Consider the following 17,327-nt stretch of genomic DNA (forward strand, 5'->3'; position numbering starts at 1 on the left):
CATAATGACAATGTGAAGTAGATATTATTACTCACACTGTACAAAAGAGGAAATGGAGGCACAGAGGTATAAAACAATTAACCTTGTTGCACTGCTGGTAAGACAGCAAAGCTGATTCAAATTCAAGTCTATTTGAGCCTGAGTCCCAACCACTGCTACCCTACACTATTTTCTCTAAAATGTCACTGTTTGGAGAAGAATTTTTTTTTAAAGAAGTTTACTTTTTCTGTTTGGGAAATTTATATTAATTATTAAAAAATTGAAAACTCAAGTAACATAGAAAGTAGAGAAAAATTATCACCAATAGTCTTACTATTTAGACAATCTGTGGTTAATATTCAGTTACATTTCTATGAAGCATTTTCCTCATACAGAGTTTTCATAGGATTGTGATAATTCTCTAGGGAAGACCTCGCAGACTGCACTTCTCCATTTTAGAAACATTATAAATGTCACTTATAACTGCTACGTATTATCATAGCTAATGAATGTAACATGATCTTCTTGACTCTTCCTCTCTTGATGGACATTTAGAATCTTTTCTTTCTTGCTTTTTTTCAGTATTTCAGATCTTTTTTTTAAAGAAAGATACTCTTGGCTTTCTAGAGTTAAATGAGGATATCCAGGAAGGGGACAAGGAGAGAAAAAGGAGATATCTTCATGGTACTGCCTATTTTCCACAAGAAATAATCCCTTGAGGAGTGGGGGCAGGGTTAGGGACTTTGCCCTGCCATCACCATGCATGGAAACATCACTCCCACATCTTGACAGGCTGCTCTTCACCACCACTGCTTTATCTTACTTCTCCCCAGGCTCTGAGTGTGAAGCTTAGAGAGGGGGATATGAGGATCTATGGGAAAAGATCCTCCTCCTCTTCTTTCCTAGGGATGAGAGGTCCTCATCTCCAAAAGGCTCATGGCCATTTCAGAAGTATCGCATTTTCTTGGGCTTGCAGGAAAACACACCAGCTAGTCATCTCTCCTGGGCAGTGACTATACCCAGTGGAGGCAGGTGCTGGTTGGGTTCTCATGCATTTGGAGAAGCAGTGAGGATTGGCAGCTGGATCATTATGGACTAAACCCACAGCCCCTCCTCACCTGCCTTTCAAGCAAGGAGGGTGAATTCCTCCTGTCCTGGTAGCAAGTCATTTATGTTCCAGCTGCGAAAATTTGATGAAAAAAGGATGAACTTATTTCAGTGGGTTAGAGTTCATTGCATATATAGTCCATCATCTGGAAATTTTTACACTAACTAAAAATAAAAACAGATTTTCTATTACATGTTTTTTTTCCTAGAAAGGATTTAGTCAAGCTTCAAGGGCCAAACCATCTGAATTAACTCTGATTCCCAACTCCAGATTTGAGATCTTTGAGTTTTGAAAATATCTCAAGGGGTATCATGACATCTACAGCATTTGCAAAAAAAAAAAAAAAAAAAGTGTAATTAATTAAAAAAACATAATCACCTTGACCATTACACATTATATACATGTATCAAAATATCACATGTACCCCCCAAACATGTACAACCATATCAATAAAATAAAAAAATTAAAATGAAAAAGCACAAGAATTTTGAAAGTATTTTAAAAAAATCATCCCTAGCTGGGCGTGGTGGTTCATACCTGTAATCCCAGTACTTTGGGAGGCTGAGGTGGGAAGACTGCTTGAGCCCAGGAGTTCAAGACCAGCCTGGGCAACATAGCAAGACCCTATATCAATTATTTAAAAAAAACCATCACCTATAATACTTACGTTTAGAAAGGCAGGAGGTAGCTTAGGGGAGAGCTTGATGGGGTGGCAGGAGCACCGAAGTGGGATAGTGAAGGCCAGAGTTAAATAAAGTGTCTTCTGGTTACCACCCATGTCATTTTTGGAAGCCAGCCTCTCTGAGCCTCAGTTTTTCATCTGAATATGGCAGGGCAGGAGCTAAAATTCAAGCACATAGTTCTGTTCGAGACAGCTCCTGCCAGGGCCACAGGGAGCCTGCAAGGAGACCCCGAGATGACATTTGCTATGTGGGATGGGATATTCTCCCAGTGTCTCCTGGGATGCCAGTTACCCAGTAGAGCCCAGGACCTGTTCAATGTTACCCTGTTGACTTGCCCTAAGATATAGAACAAAGAGTCAGTATGAGGCAGATCTTATAAAGAGGCATTCACTAAACCTGCCCCATGGAAAAAAGGAATGTTCTAAGGCAAACTTGTTCCCAGATTCAGTCCTGGAAATCCCCGTGCTTCTGGCCCACCTCCCCACTATGACCTGTCCTGCATGCCTGTGTGTCTCCTCTGTCCTTTCTCAGGAATGAGAATCTGGTCACACACTGGCCCCATTCTGCTCCTTCCATTTGGTGCCTGATTTTGGTTTTGGATTTCGACTACCCTTTAGCTTCTTTCTCTGATGTCCTGCCCTTTACAGCACATGATTACCCAGAGTTTGGAATATTCCAAGCCCATAGAAGCCCTTTAAGTCAGGTTCCTTGGGCCCAGAGTTAGGAAGAACCCTGAGCTGGAGGTTAGAAGACCTGTGTTCTTGTGGCACTTACTCTGGTAAGTTTCTCAATGTGATATTGTGATATAATAAATATATGTTTGGTCTCTGCTCCTGGTTCCTGGCATAGAGCTCCTACAATTCTTATAATTTCCTAACTGATGGGGTGCCAAGGAAATGTTTTGTTCTAATGCTTGGTCTTTGACCCTAGATCTTGACATAGAGTTCCTAATCTCTTAGAATGTCCTGGGTAATAGGAGTGTCTTTTGTTCTAATGAGGTGACTGTCAGTGGGCTTCTGGATGGGGGCTGCTCACCAGAAAGATCAAGATATGATTAGAAGCTTGGAAAACTTTCAGCCCCCCATCCCACTATCCTTAGAAAAGGGGAGAAGGGCTGGAGACTGAGCTGATAATCAGTCAAGGCTACATGATGAAGCCTCCATAAAAATCCCTAAAGCACAGGGTTCAGAGAACTGCTAGATCACAACACGTGGAGGTGCTGGAAGGTGGTGCCCAGAGAGGGCATGGAAACTCCGGGGTCTTCCCACATACCTTGCCTTCTGTATCTCTTCATCTGTCTGTTCATCTACCTTCTTTATCATATACTTTATTAATATAACAAGTGGTAAACATATCTAAGACTTCCCTGAGTTCTGTAAGCTGTTTTAGCAAATTAATCAAACCAGAGGAGGGGGGTCATAGGAACCCACGAGTTATAGCTGGTGGATCAGAAGTAGAGGTCAAAACGTGGGACTTGTGACTGGCCTCTGATGTGGATAGCAGTCTTGTGGGACCAAGCCCTTAACCTGTGGGATGGGATCTGATGTGATCTCCAGGTAGATGGCATCAGAATTTAATTGAGTTATGGGACGCCCAGTGTCTGCTGGAGAATTGGTGTGTGTGGAACGGATCCCACACAACTGGGCACCGAAGTGCTCTGTGATGTGTTGAGCATTGAGTGTGTGAGAGCAGGAAGTGTGTGAGAGTAGGAAATGATTTGGGTTTCCTATTCCTTCCACTTAACATCTCTAGGCCTTAGTCTCTTTATATCAAACTTTAAGGAAGAAAGTGTGAATGGATGGGTACAATCTCCCTTGTCCCAGAATTCCGTGATCGAGCAGTGGGAAGTTCTGAGCTTGTTAGAAAAAGAGAATGTTATAAAAAATCAAAAAGCATGGGGGAAAGGAGAGGATGGGTCAGTGTGAGACTACAGCATTATCAAACTCCAACCCTGAGTGAGTTTGCAGAAAAACGGGAGAGTGGAGAGTTCTGCTATGAAGCCCCCTAAGTGGGAAGCTTCCTTCTTGACACACAAGGCTGTAAGTCACTCAAAATTGTATTAAGGCTATAAACTGCAAAGAGCTCTTCTTGAAGAATTTATGAGGGGCCTGAAAGCTGTATATTTTCTCTAGAGACATCTATTGTTTGTTTATAATGTATGCATGTTTAATTTGCAATAAAACCAGAGGCACTACTATACAAATAGCAACTCATCCACCCTCAAGTGCTGTCTTGGAAGAAGGAGGAAGGGTGGTGAGGGTGTTGGGGGGAATTCAAGGAAAATTTATCACTTTGCCCTGTGAGCAGAAAACATTTGAATTGTTGCCTAATTGCAAAAAAAGCTGTCCTGATGTGCTTATAGAATAGGTGACTGTCCTGGAGGTCACCTGGAGGGTGGAGAGGGAGGCAGTGGTGGTTGGAGTGGCCCTTGAATATCTCCTTGTCTCAAATATTTTCTTTTCAGAGTTCTGCACCACAAAACTTCTCCCTCAGGTGATCCCTCCTTACATACGGGGTCTGCAGGTGAGTGACGGGGACTCGTAGACTGGTGATCTGAAGGGAACTTCAGGTCCTGATTGTTACTGGAGGACAGCAGCTGGGAAATGGGAGTTTGGATGAGACAAGTACTAGCCTAGTAGGAGAAGAAACCCTGTGCAGGTGCTCTAGAAGAATATACAGGTACTGGGTCGGTGGGGGGAGAAGGAAAGTCAGCCCAGAGAAGGAGGGCAAGGCTCTGAAATTTAGTGAGAGTCTCTTATGCCAGGCTGGGGGCAAGTGCTTTAAATACAGGACTTCTTTCAATGTACTCAGAAATTCAGGGAGATTGGGATTATTATCCTCATTTTGTACAAGGGGAAACTGAGGCACACAGTAAGTAGTGGAATCAAGCTCTCTGACTTAAGGTCATTGCTTTGAGCCAATGTGACATATGGCCTTGTTGTGGTTGGTCTCATGAGAGGACCAGCTTCTTTGTGGATCCGGATGAGAGACTCATCTTTTCTCCCCAGGAGGGTTCATAGGATGCTGTACTGGAGAGATAGATCCTTGGAAGGGGATGGTCTTCATGTTTTTACCAGGAGCCCTTGATTCTTCAAACATGGGCCTGCTATAGCCCTCTTTATAGAAAGGCATGGTGCTCAGGTTCCATTTTATTAGTCAAAGTCATGGAGGGGATTGTGAGCCCCCTGTGTAATGATGGTGAGCATCTGTGTCCCAGATTCAGTCACATATTAGGGAACGATGTGTTCTGATGTACCCATAGGTCAATGTTTTCCCCTCCTCCCCTCTTAGGAAGGTAAGCTTCGTGACATCAAAGACCATCTCTACCTTTTAACCCTCGGTTTCCTTGCATCTCTTACAATGTCTGCCTCAAACTTAATTAATATTGTAGAATGTGTTATTTGATGAATTAAGATTTGGGGACATAGTTCTTTTGGAAAGCAGAGACTTGCTGTACCAGGCATGGTTTAATAGTTGGTTCTCTAGGCTTCAATGCTGGGACCGCAGATGCTACATTTTATGCATCACTTATCACACTAGAAATTCTTTTTTCAAAATTGCATTGTAGGCCTTTGGATAAGAGTAGTCTCCTTTGTGGCCACTGGAGAAGGGGACAGAGACCCCCATGGCTTGTCCCTCACTGTCAGGACTGGCATTCCTCACTGGATTGTTCCTGCAGCACACTTGTACAGAGCTTGTGCCTGTTGCTGCTGCCCTCCGGAGTACCACCTGAGGATCGAGCTGGTGCAGTAGAACTCGGAAAGCATTTGGAAGAGCTGGGATCCCTAGGAAGTAGGGGCTGGCTCTTGTGGTGGTGTCCCTGCAAGGCAGAGCAGTGGAGGAATTGACAGATTTGCAGAGGGAGCCTTCTGCTTAGTGTTCAGTGGGGCTGCGGGTGATGACCTAATGCCCTGGCTGTCCACCATCTTGGGTCTGAATGAGAGTCCTTACCAAGGAGGCATTTTCTCCCTGACCATGCACTTCTTTACAGCTTACTCTTTTAAGACACCAATGGTTGCTTTCACAACCAAGATGTATCTCTCCAATATACAGCAATGGTAGCATCTGCCTCTATACTCTGTGTCTCAGTGGTCTCCAGCACTAACAGTGTCCAAGTTCTCTTACCCATCTGTTCTCTGCTTTGCAACCCCAACCCTGCCAACCCTCTGGTGTGTAGAGACAAGGCTGACAGAGGGGATTTCATATCCTTTTTTGGTTATGTTTGCATCATGGCTTCTCCAGACAGCCCTAGATGGTACAATGGACTGGCAAGATTAGACCCAGTAATAGGCTCTGCCAATATCTTGGAGGTTTTACAGGAGATATTATCCAAGAGAAACTACCCAGGCAGAGAAGTCCCCTGCTTGAAGCTCTGAGTTGTTGGTTATTTACCTGATGCTACAAGCTGTTCACACAGAGCTCTCTGCTCTGTGAACGCACAAGTTCATTGCTTTCTGTAGCTTTTGCATGTTGGTGCCACTCTTGGCCATTGTGGTTTTGATTTCACTTATTTGATGCCATGTCAGTTGCTGCTGTTACTTAACGATACAGAGGCCTCCTAGTTACAACTGGAGTTCACCCAGACTCATCTACTTATCTTTTCAAAGCCCAAGGACCCTCTGCGCCTCCTCTGCTTGGCTGCACGTGAGTGGTACCTCCTCACCCAAGACACCCCACAGGGATCTCAGCTTGGTCCCCTCACTATGAGCCCTTTGCCTTTTAGAACTGAACACCATCCTGGTGTGCCCAGGGGAGAATCTGGAGAGTTTCCCTCAAAGCCTAGTCAGCTGCAGACTCACATCTGCAAGCATCCAGCTCATCCTGGGAGGCTCTCGGGGAGCCAGAACAGAGGTGCCAGGAAGCGAGGGGATTTGCTCCTGCCAGCTCCCACCTCGCTTTATCTGCAGTGCTGTCATGCTGGCCTTTGTCCCCTCACACAAGCTCTTAGCCCCCACTTCCCAAAAAATTGAATGATGCTGTAGCTGGGTGAGAAATGGGAGTTCCTTTGAGATGCTTTTAGGAGCACCAGCTGTGGCTGAGGGACTAATCAGATTCTCTGCAGGCTGGTCAGAGCCTGATTACCCTAGGCTGGACCTGGCTTGGAAAGACTCATAAGAATCCCAGAGGACTGGATTCTTGTCAACACTGCCTTGTGTTTTATGGCTGCACATCCCACTCTAGTACCCAATTCCTTCTCTCCCAGTGGCTTAATCTGCCTCTGTCTCTAGGCAGGGCTAGGCACTGTCTAGGAGGAGGAGCTGCTTCTTGTTCACAGTGGACTCCAGGTGGCTGGCAGTGCTGCTGCTGCTGCATCCACAGAGCCCTGCTGCTCTCACAACCTCTTGTTTGTGGCTGGTGGCTCATTAATTAATCAATTAATTAAGCAAAATTTATTGAATATCTATCCAGTGCCAGGTCCCATGCATTGGTGCAGGTTCTTTAATTGTACCTATCAAAATATAATTAAAACTGTTTTACATATAAGAGAGTTTGTCGTAAGGATGCAGGGTATTTCATAGAATCCAAGGACAGGAATGGAGCCAAATCTCAGGAAGGGACTGGAAAAAATCACCAGACAGTCTCTGAAAAACCATCATGAACCCAAAGGTGCTCTCATCTGGTCCCTAGTCTCTGCTTGAACATCTCTTTCTTTCTTATTTCTTGGAAGACTGGTTTTCTTTGCTGTTGGTTCGTGTAATAGGTACAGGAGTCTGCTCCCGGTGCTGATTTCTTCCATTCCAAAGAACAGGCCTGGCTGTCGTAAAGTCTATCAGTCCCGCTTCCAACAGGAGAGAGAATCTGATTGGTCGAGTTTGAATTAGGTATCTACCTTTTGTCCAACAAACTATGGTCAAAGGACCACGGCTATGAAAGACAAACTTCCTGAGAACACCAGGTCAATTTAAGTGGCCATTGTGAGTTGAAAGGTTTCTACAGTGTGCCACTAGGCTTGGGGATTATAGAGGTGAGTACAACATGGCCTTGCCTTTAAGGAGCTGATAGGTAACGGGGTGGGGGGGGACAGATAAATACACATTAAGTGCAATAAAATAAAGCAGTAGTTCTCAACTGGGGGTGGATCATTTTGTCCTCTGGAGACATTTGGGAATGTCTGGAGACAGTTTTGGCTGTCACAACTGGTAGTGTGTGTGTGTGTGTGTTGAGGGGGGAGGTTGCTACTGACATTTAGTGGATTGAAGCTGGGGATGCTGCTAAATGTCCCATAATACGCAGGATGGCCTCACAATAAGTAATTATCTGGCCCAAAATGTGGACGGTGTAGCGGTTGAAAACTAGAAAATAAAGTAAATGTATAACATGTAAAGACAGGTTTAAATCTGTGGCTATGGCCTGCCCACCTTTCTCCAAAACACCTTCACCATTTCTCCCTGAGAGCATAAGATATCTAAGGAAGTGCGCCCCTGACTAGCCTGACTTCTCAGTGAGGCTCATAGGCAGATTAGATACTTCATCCCCCAAGCCCACCCATCTGTCTTGGCCTCTTACTAGTGAAAAGCCCTTATTGCCATTGTCATTGCGGAACACAAGTCTGGACTCTGGAGGAGGGCTGTCTTGGGAATACAGCTATTCTCCATCCTGCCTGCACAGTAATGTCCCCTAGGAAGCTGTGGGCATGTCCAATGTACACCCAGGTCCAGAACTTTTGGTTTAATTGGTGATGGCTTTGATTTGCAGTAGAAGAAACTGAGAGATCTTAGGAAAGCTGGCTCAGGCCATCCATAGAGCTCTTTGACTTTGGCAAGACTCTCACTGAGCCTTTGTTTTCTCATCTATTAAGTGGGAAAACACCTGCCTCTTAGGATTATTGAAAGACTCGACAGAGGTAGTGAACGTGGAAGTGTTCCACAAATCTAAAGCTCTAGACAGGTATTTCCCCTAATATTAGAGCTGGCTCTTGACAACGCACTGTCAAGGTTTTCATTAAGTGTAAGAAATGATAGCCTGGAAATGACATGACTCACCTTAGAGGGTGATGGACTGCCAAATCTGAATGCATTTAAGAAACAGGAGGGAACCCGGGTCCCAGGTCTTAACTAGGTAGGGACTGTATAGCCACAGAGCTAGTCTGCTCCCTGTCCACCTTTAGATGCAAAGTACTTATTTATGGAAAAAATGGGAGAATGTTCAGGAAAATTGGAATCTCTTAAATAGCATGTGAATGAGGGCAGCAGCAGCAGACCTTGGAAATAAAGCAACTCCATGGGGTTCTATTTTTAGAGCATACAGGTCCATAACTGCATTTCCTCAGCAAAATGGTGCTGCTTCAAGGCCAGGGCCCACCATGGGCAGGGCAAACGCTCGTGCTTTCTCTTGGGAAGTGTCTGTCAGAAGCATTCATTTTATTCCACAGATGTGTCTTTGGAAGTAAAAGAGGATTTCACACAAAATGAAAACAAAGTATCTTTCTGACAGACAGGTAAATGCCCCTTTGCAAAGGCAGTAATAACACATTTGTCGGGGAGGCGAGGAATCTCGAACTTATTTTTGATATAGATTCAATTGCTCCTTTAATCCCAAATAACCACTCCATAAATGTATGAAACAGAGCAGCCTAAGGATAATTGCTGAAATGGGAAAGAGGCAAACCCACTGCTTTCTATCTTGAAAAGATTTTGCCTGCCTTTCAAAAGTGGTGTATGTAAGAACTGCTACAACTAGCATAATGCCTCCCTGGCTTCTCCCTGGCTTCTCCCTGCTGCAGACATGCTCGGAAACCAGCCCTTTCTCACATGCCCAGGAGAGAACGGGAAGTACTCTTTTGTAATCACCACAATTGCCTCCAAAGTACACAGATTGAAACATCAAAAATTCATGGAATAATAGATGTCAAAGATGGAAAAGAGGCACTGGGGTCATGGATCCTGTCTCCAGTGGTCCAGACAGCAGAAATAATGATTGTCTCTGACTCAGACAGCAGCTCGCACTTGCCTCACTGCTGAGGCAGCACAGACTGCTTGCACATCATTTTTAGAAGGAGGACGTCTTTTCTTCCAAAGTCTGTCTCTGATTGGTGTTCAGGCTGTATTTACTCAAATACTTCCCTTTGCCTCTTCTTTACATACTTCCTCTAGGATTGGAGACTCCAGGCTGAGTAGAGACAAGTCCAGGTCAATATTAGAACCACCTGAGTATAAAGGTGGTTTAGTTCATGGTCAGGGTAATGGGTAAAGGCCAACAGCAGGAAACCACCAGGATTCTTTTTGTTTGTTTGTTTTGAGACGGAGTCTCGCTCTGTCACCCAGGCTGGAGTGCAGTGGTGCGATCTTGGTTCACTGCAAGCTCCGCCTCCTGGGTTCATGCCATTCTCTTGCCTCAGCCTCCCGAATAGCTGGGATGGGTTCCACTGTGCTAGCCAGGATGGTCTCGATCTCCTGACCTTGTGATCCGCCGGCCTCAGCCTCCCAAAGTGCTGGGATTACAGGCATGAGCTACCGTGCCCGGCCAGAAACCACCAGGATTCTAACAGGGGACTATAGACTGTATAGCCCAGGGAAGTCACCAAAGTCATGGTCTAGATTTTTGGACTGGAATTAGAGATGTTTCCTTTCCTTTCCAGTGTGCTTTGGCTATCATTATGTGTTTACTGACGTACAATCTATACCAGGTCCTGTGCTAGGTTGATCATGGGATTACAGACATGAATGAGATACAGAAGGAATTAAAGAACTAGTTCCTTTTTGTAGGAGTTCTCAATTCAATGAGGCTTATAAACAGGGAGCTTTAAAATGATTGGAAATACAGTAAGAGAAAAATGCCTGATGCATCATGGAGCGTTGGAAAGGGGCACCTGGCCTTGCCTGAATGGGGATGGGTGGTCATTAGGTCCAAGTTAGGAATAGTGAATAAGGATAAATCCAGAGACAGCAGAAAAAGAAAGAGGAATCTCTACTACTTATAGAAGGATGACTTGGAAAGGGCAGGGGATCACATTTTATCCTTCAATGTTTTGGACCTTATGAGATCAAATGTGGCTTTGCTTCCATCTTTTACCATCTTGATGGAAGACTAATCAATACATGAACACCTCAAATGTTTTGGTTTGAATCATTTGAACCCTGAAATATCAGGCTCTGTTAAAGACTGAAGTCACCTCGTGGAGGGGACTTATAGCAGGTGAGGGCAGTGGGGTAGCAATGTTTTTATCTATAATGATATGACCAAAGCATCTGTAGGACATGTGAGTGTGGCAGGACTCAAAAAAGCAGTGAGCACTGGTCCATATTCCATCTGGGAGAGAAAAGCAGATCCTCTCCAGACTTCTCAGGGTCTTTAGGCAGTGGTTCCTGAGCGTGGCTACGTTAAGACAGGGATTGTGTGGTTACAGCACAGTTGAGGCATAAGCTTGTCAAAATAGCAAGCCATGCCATGCCCTGGCCCATGCACAATGACCCACATCTTGATTTGCCTTTCCTGTATCCTGCACCCCGGCCACAGCACAGATCTTTCTATGGTATCTTCTCTCACTTGGCTCTTTCGACATCGCTATGGCTTGGTGTTTCTACCAATGGTATTCTCCTACTTTGGTGTCCATAACTTAATACTCCTTCCAAGCTCCTGTTTTTGGCTTGATACTTCAGGTGACTTGTATATTTACCTGAACCTTCTAAAATTTGGCACTTATTCATTTGATATCCAGTGGGGTAGTAATTGCTGTCAGTTCAGCTCTTGTTGCTGTTGCTGCCTCAGTTCTCTTGTTTGTTCTGTTGCCCTTCCTACTATTCAAACTAGACCTTGACCTTCGCCACTTCAGGGAATGGCAGGAATGAAAAGAAAATCAGACAAAAGTAATTATCCTGATGTGAGAAACTGGTATGGTAGAATAGTTAGCTTACCAGTTCTCTCTCCTCCCTGTTTCTACCAAAAGAGAATTTGAAGAGACAAAAGAGGTGAGAGTGAAGGAAGACAGTGTATGCAGGTGAGGGTCACTGAGAAAGGGCTCTCCAGTGTTAGCTCTAAACTGGCTACGGAATGTCTGTATCCTCCAGAAAATACAGGGGATTGCCAATCGATGGAATCCTGGGAGGTAGCAGCTCTGTAGCAGTTCTGCTGTGTGGTATGGGAGCAGGGAAAGAAAATCACTGTATGAATATTGGGGCAGACAGGACCTTAGACAACCTACTGGCTTTCCTGCTGCCCCAAGAAGTATGGGAGAGCACTTGAGCTTACTTGTGGTCCTGAGACTGGAGAGGGAGTTAGCTGAGAGAATATCAGAGACCCAGAGGGTGCCTCTTAGCTAAGACAGAAAAAGTGCTTTGCATACTTTTGTTCACTCATGCCCATTCATATCCATTTTGCCAAAGCAAGTCTCATGGATGAACCCAAGTTGGGGCAGAATAAGGTCTTTGCACAGGTGTATTCTTTGCTTTTTTTTTAGTAGGAGTGAAGTAGGAGATCAGCAGGACTTGTTTTCTGTTCAGGAACCCAAACGAGATCTGGTCAAAGCAGGATGCAGTAAAGAAACTGGCTGAAACCAGCTAGGACAAAGGTAGTGATGAAAGTGACCTCCAGTAACACTCACTGCTCATTTGCAGTTGCATGCTGTAAGACATACCTGCCACCACTGTTTAGAAATGTTGGCATGGCAACATCTAGAGATTAACTTATATGATACTGGAAATGCCCCACCCTTTTTCCAGAAAGTTCATGAATAATCTGCCCATTAATTAGCACATAATTTAGATCGGGTATAAATATAGCCAGCCAGCAATCCAAAAATTCCACTCTGGGCAACTCTGCATATGGGATAGCCCTCCTCTGTCTATGGATCAGCCATTTTGCTGTACACTTTTGCTCTAATAAACATGCTTTATTTCACTGTTGGCTTCCTCTTGAATTCTTTCCTGAGTGAAGCCAAGAATCCTCTAGGGCTAAGCCCCAATTTTTGGGTATGTCTGCATCAGGAGGAACAGGAAAGTCACAATAAAAGGGGATGGATCCAGCGAGGGTGAAGAATTGGAGCTATTAATATCACCTAGCACAGCAGGTGAGAAGAGGGTCAAAACTGGGTATTGCAGGAGCCATGTTAAAGCTATGATGTACCACTTGGATGCCAGGCTTAGAGCTCAGCATGGAGCAGAAATGTTTCAGGAAAAGGGTGGAGCAGAATTTGAAGGGGATGGCAGATGTACACATGGCCACACATCTGGCTTTCTCTTGAATTTCTTAATACCTTGGGATAACTGCTGACATGATTCTCCAAGTTTGAAAATCTTGCATAAAGTTGCTTAAATAATGGGTTCATGTTTACCAACCTAGGTAATTCAAAAGATACTAGCTGTAATTCAGTTTTCCAAATCCATTTATCTTGTATGGCAGAAGAATGATCAGCCAATCTATTGAAAGCCACATTAAGGTACTATTGGGTACTGAAAGATATATAAGCCATTTATATTTAGATGCTCTTTTATTGGCTATATTTCTTGCTGAGATATGTCCTCTTTGGATCAATTCACTAAGTAGAATCAATGTGGTGGTCAGCATAAATTAAGAGCCTGGAATTCCATAGTAGCCTTAGCCTTCTGTAATGCCTCATTCTTTTCATCCTCTAATTTCCAACTCCTTCAAGCTGCTGCTTTCTGTGGACTCAGGCCCACTGCATTTCTTAGCCAATTCTGATAGCAGGAAGTACACTGGCCCCACTCTGGATGGAGTTCATTAATAACTGTTGTGGCAGAACTACTATTCCAGGGTGATATCTTGACGGGGAGCACCTGAGCCATAGCATTTCCTACCCTGGCCCTCTTAATACTTGTCTAGTGGGAGCCTTTCATTTCAAGACTCTGTTCATGAGCTGGGCAGTATGATGTCAAACAGCAAGTAAAAGGTTTTGGCAGTTGTGTTTTCAAAAGTTATTTTTAAGCTGCCCCACTCCATATCCATGCCTGTTCTCCAACCTCTAACATCACTGCAGTATCTTTTCCTTCCAGTCCATTTCTTCCAGTGCGGCCATGCCCAGTTTCTCCTGGCCCTCAGCTGGTCTCCTCCTGATTGACTGAAGCATGGCTCAGATGAACTTGGCATCTTGGCCTTTGTTCTAGGACCCTCACTCATGAAACACTCCATGAACTGCTCCATGAGAATGAGTCCTTGGTAAGGCATGTGTGCCTGTATGTGTGTGGGGTGGTGTGGGGGAGGGGGTGCTCATATCTGTGTGTTGCTTCTCTGACTCCATCCATGGAAGGACCATGGTTAGAAGCTATACTTAGGCTCCTAATTCAATTGAAGGCTCTGATCTGATCGTTAGCACAGTCAGCTAAATTCATAACACGTTCAGTTCTTGTCAATTTCTTTTCCCTGGGAATTAGACAGACCACATTCCTTGTGCCCTCCCGTGACTGGCTGGAGTCTTGTTGTGAAAGACTAGATTGACCACGATTTTGATGCTGTTGCCTACCCGGGCTTCAAGTGTCACCTGCCATCAGAACTTTCTCCTATTAATTTTCTTGTTTCCCCAGCTAGCGTCCCTTTGAGCTCTGTGTTTTGGGTAATTGAGATATCTCAGCTAGACCAACCATTACAGCCAGGTCAGTTCTCCAATGCCTAGCCAAACTAGTCTCCTCATTCTCTGCCTTTACTCTGTTTGTGTTGCCAGTGTTCCTTCTGCATCCTCCTCTCCCTCTGCCAGAGGAATGACACTGGAAGAGGGGATGCCCGGGCTGAGGCCATAAAGGATGACATTGCCCCTTTCTATATTCAAACTCACAATTCTATCAATAACAGCAGTGTAAAACCTGAGCAGATGCCTCAGGAAAAGAATCAGAGCTGCAGGTGAAGAGGAAATCTGAAAATAAAAGATTACGAAATATTTTCTTAAAAACTCCAGTCTATAGAAATGATTGCTCTGTAACATTTACCAAAATGTCAGTGTTCTCTAAAGCTCTCAAACACCCATCCTGGTGATTAAGAAATCAATAATTAACATGCAAATCTGAAAGCTCTAGGCAAATTGAATATTAATTACTGACTTCATAAGTGGTGGCTGCTCAGCAGTATGAAAATAGTTCAGGATAATTAGGATTTAACAACCTTCAGACATAAAGAAAATAAATACAGGCTTCTTGATGAATGACTTTATTTTTATTTCATTATTGTATTATAAACATTCTTGGTTTTTCAAAGACCAAGGAGAAGAGAGAAAGGGTGGTTTTGAATATTTAGCATATTCACAGTGACAATTCCCTTCCATCTCCTCCACTGAAATCCTTTGGGGATTCTTGAATAGAAGTTAAGTTCTATAGTCTAAGATTGCAAGGTGACCTGAGTTGGTTGGGAACCAAGAAGTACTGCACAGCACAACTGAAGAATGACTAGGATAAATGGTCAAAACAAGCCCCTATTTTAGATTATCTCATCGCTCTATAATACTTGTCTTGGATGTACCTATCCTTCAACACATGGGTACCACTTCCTTCATTTTTAAGTGCATTTCAACTTCTGATCTCATATTTCAGCCACTGTATTTTAGGGACCTTCTGGCTTCATCTCTTCTTGGTCTGGTATCTTGGCATTCTTCCTTGGCTCTACCCGCTCTTGGTTCCTGGCACTCACTCCCGATAAGTTCCTCAGTTCCAGGCATCTTGCCCCTTGGGTGGTTGGTATTTTCTGCTGCTCTCCTTAAGGCAATCTATACCTAAAATTTTCAGCCCCCTTTGTGTATTGTATTTGTTGATCATTATCAGTTTTCAAATTTAACTTTTAAATAGAGTTTTTGTTGGAAGATAACATTCATATAGAAAAGCACATAAATCATAAGTGTGCTCTGTGTATTTCCATCAAGGGAATACACCCATGTAACCACTAACCAGGTAGAAGAACACCCCTGCAGATACCCATTACCCTGTCTCAGTCATTATCCCCACTCTCCTTCTCTAAGGTAAACATAACCTTAACATCACAGATTTTAAAAACTTGTTTTGAACTCTATAACTGTATAAATAAAATCACTCAGTATTTTTGGTGCCCTGCTTCTTTGACTCAATGTTATGTTGCAGAGTCAACCATGATACTGCCCATATTAGGTTGGGGCAAAGGTAATTGCAGTTTTTGCCATTAAAAGTAATGGCAAATCTAATCAACTGCCAGCACTGCTGGAATAAAGCAGACTTACTGCGTCTTCCAGCCATCATCTTTCTCCTGTGCTGGATGCTTCCTGCCCTCGAGCATCAGACTTCAAGTTCTGCAGCTTTTGGACTCTTGGACTTACACTAGTGATTTTCCAGGGGCTCTTTTGTGGCCTTCGGCCACAGACTGAAGGCTGCCAACTGTCAGCTTCCCTACTTTTGTGGTTTTAGGACTCAGACTGCCTTCTTTATTCCTCAGTTTGCACACAGCCTATTGTGGGTCTTCACCTTGTGATCATGTGAGTCAATACTCCTTAATAAAATCCCCTTCATATATATATCTATCCTATTAGTTCCGTCCCTCTAGAGAACCCTGGCTAATACAGAGGACATTTAAATGGTTTCTATTTTTTGATAAAATTGCTAAGTGATGAATTATAAAATTGCTAAGTGATGAGTTATGATGAGTAAAATTGCTAAATGATGAGTACTACAGTTAACTTTAGTAGATACTGCCAAACAGCTTTCTATAGTGGTTGTACAAATTTACACTCCAGAAAGCGAGATCTCAAAGTTCCAGTTGCCCCACCTCCTTGCCAATATTGATACTGTTTTTGTTTTTCATTTTAGCCATTATGTTGGGTGGGCAATGGTATTTAACGGTGGTTTTTAATTGGCATTTCCTTGAAGAATGTCTTTTCTTTTTTTTTTTTTTTTTTTTTTTTTTTTTTTTTTATACGAAACATTATTCTGTGATTTGCTTTATTCCTCATATGATACATGTGTGTATAGATATATATTGTATCTTTCATGGCAATACATACAATTATACTCCCTTCTATCAGTAGCTGAATAATTTTTCATTATGTGGATGTACCACAATTATTGAACTTGCTACAATTACTAGGCTTTTGCATTATTAAAATGGCACAATATATTACATATATTTATAAAATGTATATATTTATATATGAAATATAAAATCTATATATATATTTAATGTTACACTTCCCTGATCACTATTGAGGTTAAACATTAACATTTCCCCACACATTTATTAACCATTTGCATTTCTTCTCTAAATTCCTTGTTTATATTCTTTGCTTATTTTTTTTTTTTTTTTTTTTTTCTTTTTTTTTTTTTTTTCTTTTTTTTTTATTATACTTTAGGGTTTTAGGGTACATGTGCACAATGTGCAGTTTTGTTACATATGTATCCATGTGCCATGTTGATTTCCTGCACCCATTAACTCGTCATTTAGCATTAGGTGTATCTCCTAATGCTGTCCCTCCCCCCTCCCCCCACCCCACAACAGTCCCCGGAGTGTGATGTTCCCCTTCCTGTGTCCATGAGTTCTCATTGTTCAATTCCCACCTATGAGTGAGAACATGCGGTGTTTGGTTTTTTGTCCTTGCGATAGTTTACTGAGAATGATGTTTTCCAGTTTCATCCATGTCCCTACAAAGGACACGAACT

Source organism: Symphalangus syndactylus, chromosome 6 (assembly GCF_028878055.3).
Source record: "Symphalangus syndactylus isolate Jambi chromosome 6, NHGRI_mSymSyn1-v2.1_pri, whole genome shotgun sequence".
Lineage (NCBI taxonomy): Eukaryota > Metazoa > Chordata > Mammalia > Primates > Hylobatidae > Symphalangus > Symphalangus syndactylus.